A 20,927-nucleotide genomic window follows, 5' to 3' on the forward strand; every position below is an offset into this window, starting at 1 on the left:
GAGCCATCTGGGAAAGGAAATAGGGTAGTAGGGAAGCCTGGATAGTAAAGTAGGCATCACCTTTCTGTTACAGATGTAGGTGTACATCTCCTTTTCCAAATAATTGACTATCTCCGTGAGGTATGAGAGCTCCCCCTACAGGCCTATCCTCACTCCAGTTTTAATTGAGATTTCTTTAATTCCACCCTACCAAATCAGTAAGTGCTCAACCACCACAGTTATCTGTTGTTTAAAAAAGAAAATAAACTCTAACTGAATTGTATGTCTTGTTGTGATATAGAATTTGTCTGTGTGACTATCTATCCCAGTGCTCTTTTTTGGAAACTGCCTTTAAAAATGTGTGTGAAGGTGGAAGGTTGAGGGGAAACACAGTGTTGGGTTTATTTAAAGTATTTCTTTTGAGTTAAAAAACAAACAGAAAATTGTTGCAATCCATTGAAATATTGGCACAACTTGCTTCTATATCTATCTTGGTTTTAATATAATGTCAAGGCTGGTAGTTCACAACTGTGTGAATTTAATGTGCATTTCAGTTTTGTGTGTTGGCTAGTGGGAAAAGCAAGAGAGGGGAATCAATGTTCTTGAGACCCCAAGTTGCCAGTGTAAATTAATATAATTTGAGAGCCTTGAGTCACTTCAAAAGATGTTATAAAATGGTAATTATAATAAATGATGGTCAACACCAAAATCAGATTGATTATATTCTTTGCAGCCAAAGATGGAGAAGCTCTATACAGTCAGCAAAAACAAGACCGGGACCTGACTGTGGCTCAGATCATGAACTCCTTATTGCCAAATTCAGACTGAAATTGAAGAAAGTGGAGAAAACCACTAGACCATTCAGGTATGACCTAAATCAAATACCTTATGATTATACAGTGGAAGTGAGAAATAGATTTAAGGGACTAGATCTGATAGAGTGCCTGATGAACTATGGATGGAGGTTCGTGACATTGTACAGGAGACAGGAATCAAGACCATCCCCAAGAAAAAGAAATGCAAAAAAGCAAAATGGTTGTCTGAGGAGGCCTTACAAATAGCTGTGAAAAGAAGGGAAGTGAAAAGCAAAGGAGAAAAGGAACGATATACCCATTTGAATGCAGAGTTCCAAAGAATAGCAAGGAGAGATAAGAAAGCCTTCCTCAGCAATCAATGCAAAGAAATAGAAGAAAACAATAGAATGGGAAAGACTAGAGATCTCGTCAAGAAAATTAGAGATACCAAGGGAACATTTCATGCAAAGATGGGCTCAATAAAGGACAGAAATGGTAGGGACCTGCAATGGCAACCCACTCTAGTACTCTTGCCTGGCAAATCCCGTGGACGGAGGAGCCTGGTGGGCTTGAGTCCATGGGGTCACTAGGAGTCGGACACGACTGATCGACTTCACTTTCACTTCTCACTTTTATGCACTGGAGAAGGAAATGGCAACCCACTCCAGTGTTCTTGCCTAGAGAATCCCAGGGATGGTGGAGCCTGGTGGGCTGCTGTCTATGGGGTCGCATAGAGTCGGACACGACTGAAGCGACTTAGCAGCAGCAACAGAAGCAGAAGATACTAAGAAGAGGTGGCAAGAATACACAGAAGAACTGTACAAAAAAGATCTTCACGACCAAGATAATCACAATGGTCTGATCACTCACCTAGAGCCAGACATCCTGGAATGTGAAGTCAAATGGGCCTTAGGAAGCATCACTATGAACAAAGTTAGTGGAGGTGATGGAATTCCAGTTGAGCTATTTCAAATCCTGAAAGATGATGCTCTGAAAGTGCTGCATTCAATAGCCAGCAAATTTGGAAAACTCAGCAGTGGTCACAGGACTGGAAAAGATCAGTCCCAATCCCAAAGAAAGGCAATGTCAAAGAATGCTCAAACAACCATACAATTGCACTCATCTCACATGCTAGTAAAGTAATGCTTAAAATTCTCCAAGCCAGGCTTCAGCAATACGTGAACTGTGAACTTCCAGATGTTCAAGCTGGTTTTAGAAAAGGCAGAGGAACCAGAGATCAAATTGCCAACATCCCCTGGATCATCGAAAAAGCAAGAGAGTTCCAGAAAAACAGGAACTCTATTTCTGCTTTATCGACTATGCCAAAGCCTTTGACTGTGTGGATCACAATAAACTGTGGAAAATTCTGAAAGAGATGGGAATACCAGACCGCCTGACCTGCCTCTTGAGAAACCTGTATGCAGGTCAGGAAGCAACAGTTAGAACTGGACATGGCATAACAGACTGGTTCCAAATAGGAAAAGGAGTATGTCAAGGCTGTATATCGTCACCCAGCTTATTTAACTTATATGCAGAGTACAGCATGAGAAACGCTGGGCTGGAAGAAGTACAAGCTGGAATCAAGATTGCCGGGAGAAATATCAATAACCTTAGATAAGCAGATGACACCACCCTTATGGCAGAAAGTGAAGAGGAACTAAAAAGCCTCTTGATGAAAGTGAAAGTGGAGAGTGAAAAAGTTGGCTTAAAGCTCAACATTCAGAAAACGAAGATCATGGCATCTGGTCCCATCATGTCATGGCAAATAGATAGGGAAACAGTGGAAATGGTGGCTGACTTTATTTTGGGGGGCTTGAAAATCACTGCAGATGGTGATTGCAGCCATGAAATTAAAAGACGCCTGCTCCTTGGAAGGAAAGTTATGACCAACTTAGACAGCATATTGAAAAGCAGAGACATTACTTTGCCAAAAAATGTCTATCTAGTCAGGGCTATGGTTTTTCCAGTGGTCATGTATCGATGTGAGAGTTGGATTATAAAGAAAGCTGAGCACATAAGAATTGATGCTTTTGAACTGTGGTGTTGAAGAAGACCCTCGAGAGTCCCTTGGACAGCAAGGAGATCCAACAAGTCCATCCTAAAGGAAATCAGTCCTGGGTGTTCATTGGATGGACTGATGTTGAAACTAAAACTCCAATACTTTGGCCACCTGATGTGAAGAGCTGACTCATTTGAAAAGACTCTGATGCTGGGAAAGATTGAGGGCAGGAGAAGGGGATGACAGAGGATGAGATGGTTGGATGGCATCACCGACTCGATGGACATGGGTTTGGGTGGACTCTGGGAGTTGGTGATGGACAGGGAGGCCTGGCGTGCTGAGGTTCATGGGGTTGCAAAGAGTCGGACGTGACTGAGCAACTGAACTGAACTGAAAATAAATAAATCAGGAAATAATGAATCCTCATATCTGATTTCCAAAATTGTAGTTGTTTGAGAATGGGTCCATCTTGATACCTTAAATTATTCAGGTAGACTATTGTTTTCTCTTTGATTTAAAATTTATATTGAGAGTATCAGTATTGTATTTTCATCTCATTCTGGGGTTCTAGTCTATTTAGGCTCAAAAATAGCATAAGCAGATTCTCCTGGCATATCATTTATTCTTTAAGGAGATTTTGTTATTTATTGTCAATACTGTTCTGGGTCTGAGAGATGATTTCATATTGGGGTATAATATGTGAACAGATAAATAGAACCAGCTTTATAGCTGTTTTGTCTTTATTATCATCATTGTTACATAGCTGGAAAAGATTTAAGAGGCTTCCTAATCTAGTCTTCTACCTTTTCAAAAAGGAGAAGGCCTCTGCAACACTGACTGCTTCCTTCTCCATGGCTTCTGTCTTTTTCCATTAAACTCCACAGAAGACATATACCATGGTGCTAAATTTAGTCTGTGGCTCCTAAGGAGATCTAGTCAAGTCCAGCTCATCCATGGTCAGGTGGACCTCAGCTTCAGTTTTCACACCAAGTCTAGAGTCATTAAGTGGGTGATGAGCAGATTTGTGTTTCTGCTTTTTCGTGAGCCAAAGGGTAAAACTCAAAAAGGTTTCTTTAGTTTGGGTAATACTAGACACTTACATGGTACTTGCAGCTAAAATAACGAGTAAACATTTGCTAAGCAAATTGACTATTGCTTGTCACATAGTAAATACTGTAAACATGTTTGAAAATACAATAGAAAGTGTGATTTATAGTTAAAATCATTGTCTATGATTCCATACTGCGCAGCTCAGAAGAGCTTTACATTTGGCGGCTCCCTAGGCTCTTAGTGGCCTGGGTCTGAGGCTCATCTCCTCAGGCTCTCCATCCTTGTTATCAGGTTTTTGTCTTTGCTCAGTTACCTCTTAATAACTGCAACCTTCTGCAGATGGGAAACATCCTCACAGTGGAGCCCATTCAGATTTCATTGCAGTTTCTTGTATAGAGTTGTGCAGGGAACCCAAATCAGGGACTGGGGTGAATTGATTCTTTTAAAAAGTAAATAAGAGATTCTTTTAAATAATACTGCTTTGTTTTCTAGACTGGAGCTGCCAAAAACTGAACTTCATTTTTCCAGCCTTTGTATTCACCGAAAAGAGATGTTGTAGGTCTTAAGGGCAGTGGTATGTTGGTAAATGGTATGTTGGTAAATGTTTAATGACCAGCTCTCTCTTGGAAAAAAGCTTTAATTTGATGTGTTTGCCAATTTTGATGGTATAGATATTCCCACCATGAATTTAAAGCTACCGATGTGACCTCACTGAAGTGGAGCTGGGAAGAGATATGTACGTTCAGCTCTCCTGAGCTGGGAGCAGGTTCCTGCTTGCCACTTTAAATACAGGACTGAGGGGATGTGCCTTTGGTCCAGCCATGGAAGGTCTGTGGCGATGCTGAGTGTGGCTCTTCCTAGTGTTATTTGTCCACCTGCTGTATGTCGTGCACTGCTCTAGGTACTGGGGGTGTAAGAATGAGCAAACTGAAGTCACTGCCTGTGTGGCATTTATATCCCAGCAAGAGGTTTCAGAAATTTTGCAGTTTCAAGTTTTTGAGATGCTAACATTCTCGTATTTGAGGACAATTTGAGCCAAGGTCCCATAACACTTTATTCAGTAAGGAAAATACAATGGGCTCATTTAATTTTTCCTGGGCTTAAAGCAGGGATTGTGAGGGAGAAGGTAGCATTGCTCTCTGAATTGTCCCTACCTTGAAGTGGCAGAGACCCCAAACCTTGCAACACCAGGAGCATTAGCAGTTGCCACAAGGGGTGGGAATTACAATGGCAGAGAAGATAAGGGTCTTGCTTGCTTGCTTGGAGTTTTAGTTCTCTAACTAATCCAGGGGAGGTGACTTAATTGCAAGTCATTAGTCTTCCTCATTAAAAGTTAATGAGCTGGAAGTTTATAAAGTGGGCAAGATTCTGGCAACTGAAATCTTATCAAAGAATTGCAAAGGTCTACATCTTCAAGAAGGGTAAGAAAGGCATTGGAGAAGCTACTGTCAGAGCTCAGGGAGAAGGATAACAATACATGCTCCTTTGGAAGAGAAGTTAGGATTCTTGGTGAAGAACATCAAATCAAGTGAAATTTTTGTCTAGGAAGGTAGGTCGTTAGGAAACTCAAAAGCTTTAGATAAGCAGAAGCAGAAACAGTTAATTTCCAACAACAAACTTTGTTGGAAATTAACTGTTTGATGCTTTGTAAGTCCTGCTTGGGTTGCAGGGCTCTCTAGGACCTCTGCCCATGCTGCTTTTCACCTGTCAAATGTCAAATGAATGATTCATTCATACATAGTGTCTAATGATACTGCTGCCTTACTCAGTGTCATCATTCCAGCGAATGTAGATTGTAGACCATTCATGTCTGTTTATCTGGAATATGCATTGCTCTTTCATGCCCAGGCCATCTCCATCTTCCTTAGAAGCAAGGTTCTTCATGCTGGCTTGGAATTTAATCCTTGACTATGAGATTTTTAGCCAAACGAAGGAAACCCAGTCCCTTTTCTAGTACAAGGGCCCCTTTCAACTATTTTGGAATGACCAATGTGTCTTCCTGGATGATTCAGCAGTAAAAGAATCTGCCTGGAAAGCAGGAGATGCAGGAGACGAGGGTTCGATCCCTGGGTTGGGAATATCCCCTGGAGGAGGAAATGGCAACCCACTCCAGTATTCTTACCTGGGAAATCCCATGGACAGAGGAGCCTGGTGGGATACAGTGCGTGGGATCGCAAAGTTGGACTTGACTGAGTACCCATGTAGAGTGTGTGTCTTCAGCTATGGGTTTTGGATTACCTATATCACAGTTGCCTTCTGGCACATCTCTAAAATACCCATTCCTGTGATGATGTGCCCCCAAACTATTGAACCAGAGTCTCTAGAGTGGGGTTTAGGAATTTGCATTTTTAATAAGTTTCTCAGGTGATTCATGGGTGCACTAAAGTTTGATAACCACTGGTTTAGACTCAGAGACTGTTAGGAAATAGCCTCAGAGTTTCCCTGGGGCCCAACCTGAACAAAAGGAACAAAAGCTGCCTACCTGTCCCTGCAGGTAAGCCTGGGAAAGGGTTGGAGCCTTATTTTCTGTTTAAATTAGGATACCCACACGATTTGTTAGGCCAGTAGGGTCAAGTCCCCTTCCCAAAGATCACTATTATGTGACACACTGATGCTAACAGGCCCAGGTCAATTAACCATTACAGCTGAAGGTAAACATAATCAATTATTTTGTTTTTAGCTGCTAAAATTTAATTCTGCTATTATCATGTTATAGACATTTGCATGATGGTTGACAAAAAAGAAATCAGTGTAAGTAAATACATTTTGTGCCCTTTACTTGTTGTCTGACATTCTAGTATTTGTGTACCAAGTGTTGCTTCTTTCAAATCAGTAAAAATCTTAAAATCTTTCAAATCTTAAAAATCATTCAGTCCCACACTTTGATGCTTCTGACCCCATGGCCTGCTGCTGAGGCGAAACAGCATAGATATCTTTAGTTGTGTCCAACGCCATCATTTTATAGATGTTAAAATCAAAGTTGGGGGAGAGGAGGCGACTTATCTGGGTGTGCGGGGGTGCAGCAGGCCCCAGGTCTCGCCTCTTCTAGGTGAGCGTTCTTTCCTTCCCTGGGCTGCTTCCCAGCAAGAGGGAAGTGTTCCTGACAAGTTCTATGCTGAGTCTCACAGTTCTTGGCAGACAAATCCAAGATTCCCATTTCTAAAGACATATTATTTAGCATTCCCCTGTGAAAGCAGGGACACTGTGTTGAATTATAGATTTAGTCTAAGATTTGGAGAAATTGTGTCTTTCTCTCTGCGTCTTGCTCCGCATCACTGAGCACTGGCTTTCTGGAAGGGAGGAGCAGTGCTTGGCTGATTATATGGGCCAGGGGACTGTCTTCAGTGCCTAGCAGGGCAAGTATGCTGTGATTACCAAGTCCGCTGATAGTTGTGCCATAGTTAATGAATCAGAAACCTTGTCTCTAATTTACTTTGGAGACTGATAGGTGATTCGGAAAATGGGCAGGAGAGGCTGCTTGGAGCAAGAAGGTGGGGGAAGCTTTCTTTTGTTTTGCATTTCACATTCCTCCTTCTTTACCTGACTTACTTTGGAGACCATTCTGGCTTTACAGGGGGGCACAGACACATCTGAAGGTGGAATCAGCAAGAATAAACATTCAACAAGCAGAGCAAAGCTAGAGAGTTTGGCTTAGTTCCCTCAGATAGTGCTGATGAGCCAGTGAATCTTGGTTACTAACATGATGTTTTCTAGAGTCTGGTCAATCTTTTTGCGGGAGCAGGGTAAGGTAAATCAGTCATGCATGGTAAGTTTGATAGAAAATGATCAAGAACTATTTCTTGGGGGGAAAAAACCTGTAGTTAGTAAAGGTCTGAGTCAATGACTTTTGACCTGTTAAACTTGCAAAACCCAGTGTTCTTTATCATGTGGCTGTCACAGCTTGTTCCCCATTCAGTGTCTATCCTCTTATTATTTATTCCTTTCTTAAAAGATTCTGATTTTGTTTAGGGTAACAGAGTGCCTAGATAGAAGTACCTTCCAGATTCCTTTGGAGATAGGGGTGCATCTGGCCAGTTAGTAGTAAGTGGAAGTTTACTGGATGGGGCTCTGGAAATATCTTTTTTTTTTTTCTTTCTGATGATAAGGATCAGGTCAAGCTGGGACATGCCTTTGTTTTAGCCTAGGCCTTTTCTGTTTTCTGCCTAGCATATAATGGCCACCCCTTGACCATTAAAAAATGATCTGAAGACCTGAAGAGACATTTTCCAAAGAGGACATTCAGATGACCAACAGGTACATAACAAAAGATAAACAGGCTCACAGATTTAAAGAACAAACTAGAGGTTGCCAGTGGGGAGAGCAAAGGTAGGAGGGGCAAGGCAGAGGAGGGGATTCAAAAGTACAAACTGTTATGTAAAAAATAGATATGCCATGGGGGTATATTGTACAACATAGGGAATATAAACAATATTTTATAATAACTATAAACAGTATAATCTTTTAAAATTCTGAATCACTATTTTATACACCTATAACATATAATATTGTACATCAACTATATTTCAATTAAAAAAAGAAATTCCTTTCAAATAAAAAAAAAGAAAAAAGAGCAACAATTAAAAAATCCCATGTTTATCAGCAGATTGGTAATAAATGCTGGCAAAAATGCTTGAAAAATTAATAGTAAATGCTTCCCTTATACAAGTGAAAGCTATTATTTGCAATTTAATACCTAATGTTTAGCAAGATGATCAATTTCATACCCAGTGATTTTTTCTTTCTCCTTATTTTACTAAAATAGAAAATACTTCATAATTTTTGTCAGGAGTGGCAGCAAGCGTATGATAACTCTGTCAGTTTAAGAAATTGGATGATTCAAATTGAACTTGTGTCCAGAAATGATAGTGTGATTTTTCACATGAAGAGTAGTCAGTGTTTCATCAGATGATAAATCTGTAAGTCTGCAAGAACATCTTCCTCAAACTTGCCCTTCAGTCTTCTCAAAGAACCTCTATAGTTTATTCTCAATATTCAGAATAAACATGTTGTATTCCTGAATAAGAGGATCAGGAAAATCAAATGACCAACTGGACTGCTGACATTTGCCACCTGAAACCATGGAGCTGCTTCTTCCTGATGCTATCTGTGTAGAACAGGAATGCTTTAGCCTCATCCCTTGGTTCAAAAGGTGGCATCAGTGCCCTTGACAGAGCACTTCTGGTGGGAACAACCAGTCTAGGACTCTGTCTGTTTTGTTGCAGAGCATGCTGAGAAGACAAATGCACAGTGGCTGTCATTTGATTATACTCAAGTTTTAAACTATTTCCTACACCCCCAGTTTAAGATCAGGAGGCATATTGTTGTGTGTTATCCATTGTAGTGAATAAAGCTGTGGGTGTTTTGCATAAAAATAAAGCTTCTTTTATTTGTGTAGCACTCTTCTCTGTCTCCTCCCTCCTGGAGAAGGCAATGGCAACCCACTCCAGTCCTCTTGCCTGGAAAATCCCATGGATGGAGGGGCCTGGTAGGCTGCAGTCCATGGGGTCGCTAGGAGTCGGACACGACTGAGTGACTTCACTTTCACTTTTCACTTTCATGCATTGGAGAAGGAAATGGCAACCCACTCCAGTGTTCTTGCCTGGAGAATCCCAGGGACGGAGAGCCTAGTGGGCTGCCGTCTGTGGGGTCGCACAGAGTTGGATACGACTGAAGCGACTTAGCAGCTTCTCCTTCCCTGGAAACATAGCTGGTTATTCTATCATTATTGATCCTAAGGGACCTTTTCCAATGAAAAATGTCTTTTATTGATGAGTTTTTTGGTGAGAGACAGAAGCAAGAGTTTTAAAGTACTTCTCCCTCAAATATGTACTGTTGTTGTTCAGTCGCCCAGTTGTGTCAGACTCTTTGTGACCCCATGGACTGCAGCACACCAGGCCTCCCTGTCCCTAACCATCTCCCAAAGTTTGCCCAAGTTCATGTCCATTGCATCGGTGATGCCATCCAGCCATCTCATCTTCTGACTCCCTCTTCTCCTTCTTCCCTCAATCTTTCCCAGCATCAGTATGGTACTGGCACAAAGACAGAAATATAGATTAATAGAACAAAATAGAAAGCCCAGAGGTAAATCCACATACCTATGAACACCTTTTCTTTGACAAAGGAGGCAAAAATATACAATGGAGAAAAGACAATATTTTTAACAAGTGGTGCTGGGAAAACTAGTCAACCACCTGTCAAAGAATGAAACTAGAATGCTTTCTAACACCATACACAAAAATAAACTCAAAATAGATTAAAGATCTAAATATAAGACCAGATACTATTAAACTCTTAGAGGAAAACATAAACAGGACACTCTCTGACATAAATCACAGCAAGATCCTCTATGACCCACCTCCCAGAGTAATGGAAATAAAAACAAAAATAAACAAATGGGACCTAATTAAGCTTAAAAGCTTTTGCACAACAAAGGACACTATAAGCAAGGTGAAAAGGCAGCCTTCAGAATGGGAGAAAATAATAGCAAATGAAACAACTGACAATTAATCTCCAAAATATAAAAGCAGCTCATGCAGTTCCATACCAGAAAAATAACCAACACAATAAAAAAGTGGGCCAAAGAACTAAACAGACGTTTCTCCAAAGAAAACATACAGATGGCTAATAAACACATGAAAAGATGCTCAACATCACTCATTATCAGAGAGATGCAAATCCCATCTCACATTTTTGATGGCTGCCATCAAAAAGTCTACAAACAACAAATGCTGGAGAGGATGTGGAGAAAAGGGAACCCTGTTACACTGTTGGTGGGAATGAAAACTAGTACAGCCACTATGGAGAACAGTGTGGAGATTCCTTAAAAAATTGGAAATAGAACTGCCATATGACCCAGCAACCCCATGTCTCTTTCAATTCCTCAGTGTGTATGCCCAGCAGTGGGATTGCTGGATCATATGGCAGTTCTATTTCCAGTTTTTAAAGGAATCTCCACACTGTTCTCCATATCAAGATTGCTGGGAGAAATATCAATAACCTCAGATATGTAGATGACACCACCCTTATGGCAAAAATGAAGAACTAAAGAGCCTCTTGATGAAAGTGAAAGAGGAGAGTGAAAAAGTTGGCTTAAAACTCAACATTCAGAAAACTAAGATCATGGCAAATAGATGGGGAAACAGTGGAAACAGTGACAAACTTTATTTTTTGGGACTCCAAAATCATTGCAGATGGTGACTGCAGCCATGAAATTAAAAGATGCTTGCTCCTTGGAAGAAAAGTTATGATGAACCTAGACAGCATATTAAAAAGCAGAGATATAACCTTGTCAACAAAGGTCTGTCTAGTCAAAGCTATGGTTTTTCCAGTGGTCATGTATGGATGTGAGAGTTTGACTATAAAGAAAGTTGAGCACCAAAGAATTATGCTTTTGAACTGTGGTGCTGGAGAAGACTCTTGAGAGTCCCTTGGACTGCAGGGAGATCCAACCAGTCCATCCTAAAGGAAATCAGTCCTGAATATTCATTGGAAAGACTGATACTGAAACTCTAATACTTTGGCCACCTGATGTAAAGAACTTACTCATTTGAAAAGACCCTGATGCTAGGAACAATTGAAGGCAGGAGGAAAAGGGGACGACAGAGGATGAGATGGTATCACCGACTCAATGGACATGAGTTTGAGTAAACTCTGGGAGTTGGTGATGGACAGTGAGGCCTGGCGTGCTGCAGTCCATGGGGTCTCAAAGAGTCAGACACGACTGAGTGACTGAACTGACTTGAACTGAATGGGGCTTGATGCCATGATCTTAATTTTTTTAATATTCAGTTTTAAGTTGGCTCCTTCACTCTCCTCTTTCACCCTCATCAAGAGGTTCTTTAGTTCTTCCCGTTCTGCCATTAGAGTACCATCTGCATATCTGATGTTGTTGATGTTTCTCTTGCCTATCTTGATTCCAGCTTGTTACTCATCCAGCCTGTCATTTCTCATTATGTGCTCAGCATATAGGTTAAACAAACAGGATGACAGCAGACAGCCAGGTTATACTCCTTTCTCAATCTTGAACCAATCAGTTTTTCCATTCTGAGTTCTAACTTTTGCTTCTTGACCTGCATATAGGTTTCTCAGGAGACAGGTAAGATGGGTTGGTATTTCCATCTCTTTAAGAGCTTTCCACAGTTTTTTATGATTCACACAGTCAAAGGCTTTAGCGTAGTTGATGAAACAGAGGTACATGTTTTTCTAGAATTACCTTGATTTCTCTATGATCCAGTGAATGTTGGCAATTATCTCTGGTTCCTCTTCCTTTTTCTAAACCCAGCTTGGACATCTGGAAGTTCTTGGTTTGCATAATGTTGAAGCCTACCATGCAAGATTTTAAGCATGACCTTACTAGCATGGGAGATGAGTGCAATTGTCTGATGTTTAAAACATTCTTTAGTACTACCCTTCTTCGGAATTGGAATGAGGATTGACCTTTTTCAGTCCTGTGTCCACTGCTGGGTCTTCTAGATATGCTGATATGTTGAATGGAACACCTTGATGGCATTATCCTTTAGGGTTTTGAAAAGCTCTACTGGAATTCCATCACACCCACTAGCTTTGTTAACAGCAGTGCTTCCTAAGGGCCACTTGACTTCACACTCCAGAATATCTGGCTCTGAGTAACTGACTATACCATCACAGCAATCCAGTTAATTAAGATCTTTTTTTGTATATTTCTTCCATGTATTATTTCCATTTCCTCTTGATTTCTTCAGTGTCTACTAGGTCTCTACTGTTCTACTCATGAGTGAGCAGCAACTGGATCTCACAAGGCTGAACCTGACTGTGAGGAAGCTTAGAAATTATTCTTTGAGCCTCAGGAAACCTGAGTTCAGTTGCTTAGTCATGTCCAACTCTTTGTGACGCCATGGACTGCAGCACGCCAGACTTCCTTGTCCATCCCCAACTCCCAGAGCTTGCTCAAACTCATGTCCATCGAGTCAGTGATGCCATCCAACCATCTCATATTCTGTCATCCCCTTCTCCTCCTGCCTTCAGTCTTTCCCAGCATCAGGGTATTTTCCAGGGAGCCACAGTGTGGTTTTAAATAGGGCAGGACAAGGTCAGGTTTATATTTTAGTCAGATTATTCTGTTAGCTGTGTTAAGGATAGATTTGATGGAAACAAGTTTAGAAGCAGTAAACCAATTAGGAGGATGTTGTTGAATTCTAGGTAAGATATGATGAGGACTTAGACCATGGCATGGCAATAGGGATGAAGAACTGGTGACATATTAAGAAACACAGAACACCCTTGTCTTATTTCTGATCTTAGGGGGAATGCTTTCAGTTTTTCACCAGTGAGAATAATGTTTATTGTAGGCTTATCATATATGGTCTTTACTATGTTGAGGCAGGTTCCTTATATGTGAAAAGTTTTAATCATAAATGGGTGCTGAATTTTGTCAGGCTTTTTCTGCATCTGTTGAGATTATAATATGGTTTTTATCTTTCAATTTGTTAATATGGTATATCACATTGATTGATTTGCATATATTGAAGAATCCTTGCATCCCTGGAATAAACCCAACTTGATCATGGTGTCTGAGCTCTTTGATGGGTTGCTGAATTCTGTTTGCTAAAATTTTGTTGAGGATTTTTGCATCTATGCTCATCAGTGATATTGGCCTGTAGTTTTCTTTTTTGTGTGTTGTCTTTGTCTGGTTTTGGTATCCGGGTGATGGTGGCCTCATAGAATGAGTTTGGAAGTGTTCCTTCCTCTGCAATTTTTTGAAAGAGTTTTAGAAGGAGAGGCATTAGCTCTTCTCTAAATGTTTGATACAAGTCTCCTGTGAAGCCATCTGGTCCTGTATTTTTGTTTTTTAGGAGATTTTTGATGACAGCTTCAATTTCAGTTCTTGTAATTGGGTTATTCATAATTTCTATTTCTTCCTGGTTCAGTCTTGGAAGATTGAACTTTTCTAAGAATCTGTCCATTTCTTCCAGGTTATCCATTTTATTGCCATGTAGTTGTTCATAATAGTCTTTGTATTTCTTCATTGTCTGTTGTAACCTCTCCTTTTTCATTTCTAATTTTGTTGATTTGATTCTTCTCTCTTTTTTTCTTGATAAGTCTGGCCAAAGTCCCCACTATTATTCAACATAATTCTGGAAGTCTTAGCTACAGCAATCAGAGAAGAAAAAGAAAGAAAAGGAATCCAGATCAGAAAAGAAGAAGTAAAGCTCTCACTGTTTGCAGATGACATCATACGGTACATAGAAAACCCAAAAGATAGTATCAGAAAATTGCTAGAGCTAATCAGTGAATCTTTGCATGAAATGTTCCCTTGGTATTTCTAATTTTCTTGAAGAGATCTCTAGTCTTTCCCATTCTATTGTTTTCCTCTATTTCTTTGCATTGATCATTGAGGAAGGCTTTCTTATCTCTCCTTGCTATTCTTTGGAACTCTGCATTCAAATGGGTATATCTTTCCTTTTCTCCTTTGCTTTTCACTTCCCTTCTTTTCACAGCTATTTGTAAGGCCTCCTGAGACAGCCATTTTGCTTTTTTGCATTTCTTTTTCTTGGGGATGGTCTTGGTTCCTGTCTCCTGTACAATGTCATGAACCTCCATCCATAATTCATCAGGCACTCTGTCTATCAGATCTATCTAGTCCCTTAAATCTATTTCTCACTTCCACTGTATAGTCATAAGGGATTTGATTTAGATCACACCTGAATGGTCTAGTGGTTTTCTCCATTTTCTTCAATTTCAGTCTGAATTTGGCAATAAGGAATTCATGATCCGAGCCACAGTCAGGCCCCAGTCTTGTTTTTGCTGACTGTATAGAGCTTCTCCATCTTTGGCTGTAAAGAATATAATCAGTCTGATTTCGGTGTCGACCATCTGGTGATGTCCATGTGTAGAGTCTTCTCTTGATAAGTAAAGAAGAACTAAAGAACTTATTGATGAAAGTGAAAGAGGAGAGTGAAAAAGTTGGCTTAAAGCTCAACATTCAGAAAACTAAGATTATGGCATCCGGTCCCATCACTTCATGGAAAATAGATGGGGAAACAGTGGAAATAGTGGCTGACTTTATTTTTCTGGGCCCAAAATCACTGCAGATAGTGATTGCAGCCATGAAATTAAAAGACGCTTACTCCTTGGAAGGAAAGTTATGACCAACTTAGACAGCATATTAAAAAGCAGAGACATTACTTTGACAACAAAGGTCCATCTAGTCAAGGCTATGGTTTTTCCAGTGGTCATGTATGGATGTGAGCGTTCGACTAAAAAGAAAGCTGAGCATCAAAGAATTGATGCTTTTGAACTGTGGTGTTGGAGAAGACTCTTGAGAGTCCCTTGGACTGCAGGGAGATCCAACCAGTCCATCCTAAAGAAGATCAGTCCTAGGTATTCATTGGATGGACTGATGTCAAAGCTAAAACTCCAATACTTTGGCCACCTAATGGGAAGAGCTGACTCATTTGAAAAGACCCTGATGCTGGGAAAGATTGAGGGCAGGAAGAGAAGGGGACGACAGAAGATGAAATGGTTGGATGGCATCACCGACTCAATGGACATGGGTTTGGGTGGACTCTGGGAGTTGGTGATGGACAGGGTGGCCTGGTGTGCTGCGGTTCATAGGGTCACAAAGAGTTGGACATGACTGACTGACTGAACTGAACTGAACTGAATCAGTGAATTTAGCAAAGTTTCAGGAGAAGGCAATGGCACCCCACTCCAGTACTCTTGCCTGGAGAATCCCATGGATGGAGCAGCCTGGTAGGCTGCAGTCCATGGGGTCGCTAAGAGTCGGACACCACTGAGCAACTTCATTTTCACTTTTCACTTTCATGCATTGGAGAAGGAAATGGCAACCCACTCCAGTGTTCTTGCCTGGAGAATCCCAGAGATGGGGGAGCCCGGTGGGCTTCTGTCTATGGGGTTGCACAGAGTCGGACACGACTGCAGTGACTTAGCAGCAGGATACAAAACAATACACAGAAATCACTTGCATTTCTATATAGTAACAATGAAAAATCAGAAAGAGAAATTAAGGAATCAATCCCATTCACCATTGCAACAAAACAATTAAATATCTAGGAATAAACTTACCTAAGGAGACAAAAGAACTGTACAGAGAAAATTATAAAACACTAATGAAAGAAATCAAAGATGACATAAACAGATGGAGAGATATTCCACGTTCCTGGGTAGGAAGAATCAATATTGTGAAAATAACTATACTACCAAATGTAATCTACAGATTCAATGTGATCCCTATCCAATTACCAGTGACATTTTTCACAGAACTAGAACAAAAAATTTCATAATTCATATGGAAATATAAAAGACCCTAAATAGCCAAAGCAGTCTTGAGAAAGAAGAATGGAGCTGGAGGAATCAACCTTCCTGACTTCAGATTATACTACAAAGCTACAGTCCTCAAGACACTATGGTACTGGCACAAAAACAGAAACATAAACCAATGGAAAAAGTTAGAAAGACCAGAAATAAACCCATGCACCCATGGGTACCTTATATTTGACAAAGGAGGCGAGAATATACAATGGGGCAAACACAGCCTTTTCAATAGATGGTGCTGGGGAAGCTGGACAGCTACATATAAAAGAATGAAATTAGAACACTTCCTAACACCATACACAAAGATAAACTCAAAATGGATTGAAGACCTAACTGTAAGACCAGAAACTATAAAACTCTTAGAGGAAAACATAGGCAGAACACTCAGTGACATAAATCAAAGCAAGATCCTCTATGACCCATCTCCTAGAGTAATGGAAATAAAAACAGAAGTAAACAAGTGGGACCTGATTAAACTTAAAAGCTTCTGCACAGCAAAGGAAACTATAAGCAAGGTGAAAAGGCAGCCTTCAGAAAGGGAGAAAATAATAGCAAATGAAACAACTGACAAAGGATTAATTTCCAAAATATACAAGCAGTTCATACAACTCAATACCAGAAAAACAAGTAACCCAATCAAAAAGTGGGAAAAAGACCTAAACAGACATTTCTCCAAAGAAGACCTACAGATGGCTAACAAACACTTGAAAAGCTGCTCAGCATCACTTATTATTAGAGAAATGCAAATCAAAATGACAATGAGATACTACCTCACACTGTCAGAATGGCCATCATCAAAAAGTCTACAAACAATAAATGCTGGAGAGGGTGTGGAAAAAAGGGAACGCTCTTGCGCTGTTGGTGGGAATGTAAATTGATACAGCCACTATGGAAGATGGTATGGAGATTCCTTAAAAAACTAGTAATAAAACTAGCATATGACCCAGAAATCCCACTCATAGGCATATAACCTGAGGAAAATTGAAAAAGACACATGTATCCCATTATTCATTGCAGCACTATTTACAATAGCTAGAACATGGAAGCAACCTAGATGTCCATTGACAGATGAAAGGATAAAGAAGTTGTGGTACATATAAATGATGGAATATTACTCAGCCATAAAAGGAATGCCTTTGAGTCAGTTCTAATGAGGTGGATGAACCTATAATCTATTATACAGACTGAAGTGAGTCAGAAAGAGAAAGATAAATATCGTATTCTAACTCATGTATATGGACTCTAGAAAAATGATACTGAAGAATTTACTTCCAGGGCAGCAGTGGAGAAAAAGACATAGAGAATAGATTTGTGGCCATGGGGAGAGGGGAGGAGAGGGTGCAATGTATGGAAAGAGTGACATGGAAACTTACATTACCATATGTAAAATAGATAGCCAATGGGAATTTGCTATGTGGCTAAGAAAGTCAAACAGGGGTTCTGTATAAACCTAAAGGGGTGGGATGGGGAGGGAACTGGGAGGGAAGTTCAAAAAAGAGGGAATATATGTATACCTATGACTGATTCAGGTTGACAGAAAACAACAAAATTCTGTAAAGCAATTATCCTTCAATAAAAAAAATATAGGAGATAAGATTGTCAGGGCTTGATGATTGAGCAGATGTGGGGGTGAAGGTTGGGTTAAGGCAGAGTTGAAGGTGTTGATTAATTTTCTGGATAGGATATTTGTGGTGGTGTCATTAATAAAGAGAGAGACTGAGTTCAAGGGGAGAAGCAGGTGGGATAAAGTAGTGTGTGAAGGGACAAGGTTTTAAGTTTGGTACAAGTTGAGTTTGAGGTCCCTGTGGAATACCTAGTGAGTTATAAGAATCTAAAGCTTGAGGGTAAAAATGTAGAAGTCGTCATAGTAGATGATCAAACCACGAGAGTGTGGATGAGTTCATCTAATGAGAGGATGTTGAGGAGGCATTTTAAAAAGCAAGTTAAAAGGAATCCTGTGAAGGAGACAGTGAAGGGATGGTCACAGAGGTGGGAGGAGGACCATGGTTGTGAAGTGTCCCAGAAACGAAGGGAGCAGAGAGTTTCCAGAAGAGAATGACAAATGGCATCAAACCCAGTTGAGAAAGACTAGGTGATGTCCATTTGGTTGACAAGGAGGAATGCATGATGACCTTGAGAGAATAGTTTCAAAAGAGTGGTGGGCGAAGATTACTGTGGTTTAAGGAATAAGTGAAAGCAGGAAAAGTGGAGGGAGAGTAAGCTTCTCCCTTAAGCCACCTGGGCTCAGATGGTAAAATGTCTGCCTGCAATGAGGGGACCTGGGTTCTATCCCTGGATCAGGAAGATCCACTGGAGAAGGAAATGGCAACCCACTCCAGGACTCTTGCCTGGAAAATTCCATGGATGGAGGAGCCTGGTAGGCTACAGTCCATGGGGTTGCAAAGAGTCGGACACGACTGAGCGACTTCACTTTCACTTTAACCCATTGTGGTCAATATTAGTTTTCCTAGCCAGAGAAGTTCAGCAATAACAAGGTTTTGAGGGTATTCACTATGTGAGTGAGTGAAGGAAAGAGAAGGTCAAGTTCACTTGAGTTGACAGGTACAGAAATTGTGGGTCTGGTCACTTACATGGGACTTTGAAATTATTCTAGATAATGGTAAGGCCTGGAGAGGACAGAGGCTATGAGTTAGGCACTAAAATCTTTAGCAAATAATGAACAACCTAGAATTTTGCAGATTACAGAAATGAAGAGGAAGCAGAAGAAAATATAGTCAGAGGACATGAGCCATAAAGGACCCATGGTTTACAAGCATATGGAAGGACAGTGCTCTAGATGTGGAATGGGGAGTGAGGAATCTGATGATCCAATGCCCAGCCCTGTGCATAGTAGAGTCAATAGTAGTGCCCAGTGGGGAAGCAGGGTTCTTGGATTTCAGTTAAGGCCCAAGGCTAGAAGAAATAGTCTGTGAAGCAGGCACTTGATAGTGTCAAGTGTTGGTCTTAATCTGGGAATAAAAGTTCCAGAAGGTACAGTGAGAGGTAAGAGAAGAAGGAGAAGAGAGCTAGGGCAGAGAGAGGCATCCCTGAGCAATGTGGTGATGAGAGTACAAAAGAGTACAATTTTGGATATATGACAAGGATGTGAAGTGTGGTAGAATTCACTGGCCTTAACATTTCAGTAGATCTTTGGGATAAAGTTGCTTTAGGTGTTCCACAGGCATCTAAAAATCAACTGATGACCACTGTCTAGTTCTAGTCAGGAATGTGTAGCTCCCATTACCACATTCTTCCAACATCACAGAATGAGGTTAGCTGGGCTTTTCCATGGAGCAACCCCATACTTGCTCAACATTCAGCACTGGACAGAAAGATAAAAATTGGGATTTAGTCCGAGCTCTTCCTCTGACCTCATTTATGGTCTTGGGCAAATTACTTACCCTTTTAGTGTCTTCATATTTAAAGTGAAGGGGTAAACCAGATAGTCTGTGAAATGATATGTTGATCCCATTTGTCCTCTGGTATTCTTCTACTAGGTGTGGTGCTTTTGATACCATTGTGATACCATTATAGCACTCATTGACCTTTCATTGTAATCTCCACCAGGATGGGCCACCTTCCAGACATAGACACACACATGCAAGTCAGGTACTGCCTACTCTCATTTTACTTCGCCTGTGACATTCAGGAAGGACTGTGTCCTCAGAGCCTAAACACATAGGGGTTTCTTGAGTGTTCCATTCACCTGACTGCAAAGGATAGACCTTCAGCCAGCCAGCCCTCTCTCACTGTCATTCTGTTCATTTTTTTGGTCTCTTTTTCTTCTTTGGTATAACGATGAGCTTTATTTTCCAAAGAGCTTTAAATTAGTTTCATAACTAATGGCAAGAAATATTTGTAGTGAAGGAAAATGCCCAGTCCTTCCTGAATGTCACAGGCATGTGCCTCAGTTTTTAGAACACTCCTATCAGGAAATACTGCATGTATAGTAAAAAGAGCATGGAGTCAGGACCCAGGAGACCTGGGTTTAATATACCTGTTACCTAGTTCAGAGGTGGATGCTGTTTATTTTTGGCTACACAGCATGTGCGACCTTAGTTCCTGTGACCCCTGCAGTGGAAGCTTGAAGTCTTAACCCCTGAGCGGCCAGGGAAGTCCTAGAGGTGGATGTTAGTTGGATAAAGGGCAGTGATATTTAGAACAGCATTTGCTTGAATTTGATGAGGCATCTGCTGTGTTTACAGCCTACCTTTGGATGTGGATGGGTCTGAGTGAATATGATTATAAATGGTTATGTGTTCAGGGATGTTTACTTGAACATATCTGTGTGGATTCTGAGGGGGAAAGATGAACCTATTCTGCTCTTAGCTTTTGTTCTCCGTCTTGTTCTTATGTTTCCTGGCAACAGTAACTTTGTTAAAAGAGATCTCTCCAAGGCTAATGAGACAACAAACCAAAGATTGAAAGAAGAGAGAATATAAAAAACACTGGGGACCAACATGGATTTCTGTTAGGTGTTTTCAGAGCTGCTAGACTCAATAATTGGTTGGGTTTTGTGTGTGTGTGTGTGTGTGAGAGAGAGAGACTTTAAATTGAATTATTAAGGAAAATAGAATAAAATAGATAAAGCAGCCAAGCTCTGGAAATGGAGAGGTGACACTATTTGTAAGTTGAATAAGCAACCATATTTTCCCCCTTGATTCCAAGACCACTTTGAAGGAACAAAAGATATTGTAGACCATGCATTCTTGGATCACCTACTTCGCCTTTGTGAAAATTTCCCACCAGAATATAAGCTAAGAAAAATGTTAGTTTTCATGAGATATTGAATA

At 40.6% G+C, this 20,927-nt stretch overlaps 1 protein-coding gene across 3 annotated transcripts in view; it reads left to right on the forward strand.

Annotated features, from left to right (window-relative positions):
• GPR176 (G protein-coupled receptor 176) overlaps positions 1 to 20,927 on the forward strand; it is a 123,094-nt gene that overhangs the window by 37,595 nt on the left and 64,572 nt on the right. The window contains exon 1 of one of the 3 annotated variants that reach the window (XM_070378248.1): positions 725 to 844. The exons of the other annotated variants lie outside the window; for them this stretch is intronic. The gene's annotated coding sequence lies outside the window, so the exon portion shown is untranslated. Of the gene's footprint in view, positions 1 to 724; positions 845 to 20,927 lie in introns of those variants that run through there. 3 annotated transcript variants of the gene reach the window in all.

The sequence above is a fragment of the Bos mutus genome, chromosome 10 (assembly GCF_027580195.1).
Source record: "Bos mutus isolate GX-2022 chromosome 10, NWIPB_WYAK_1.1, whole genome shotgun sequence".
In the NCBI taxonomy this organism is placed as follows: domain Eukaryota; kingdom Metazoa; phylum Chordata; class Mammalia; order Artiodactyla; family Bovidae; genus Bos; species Bos mutus.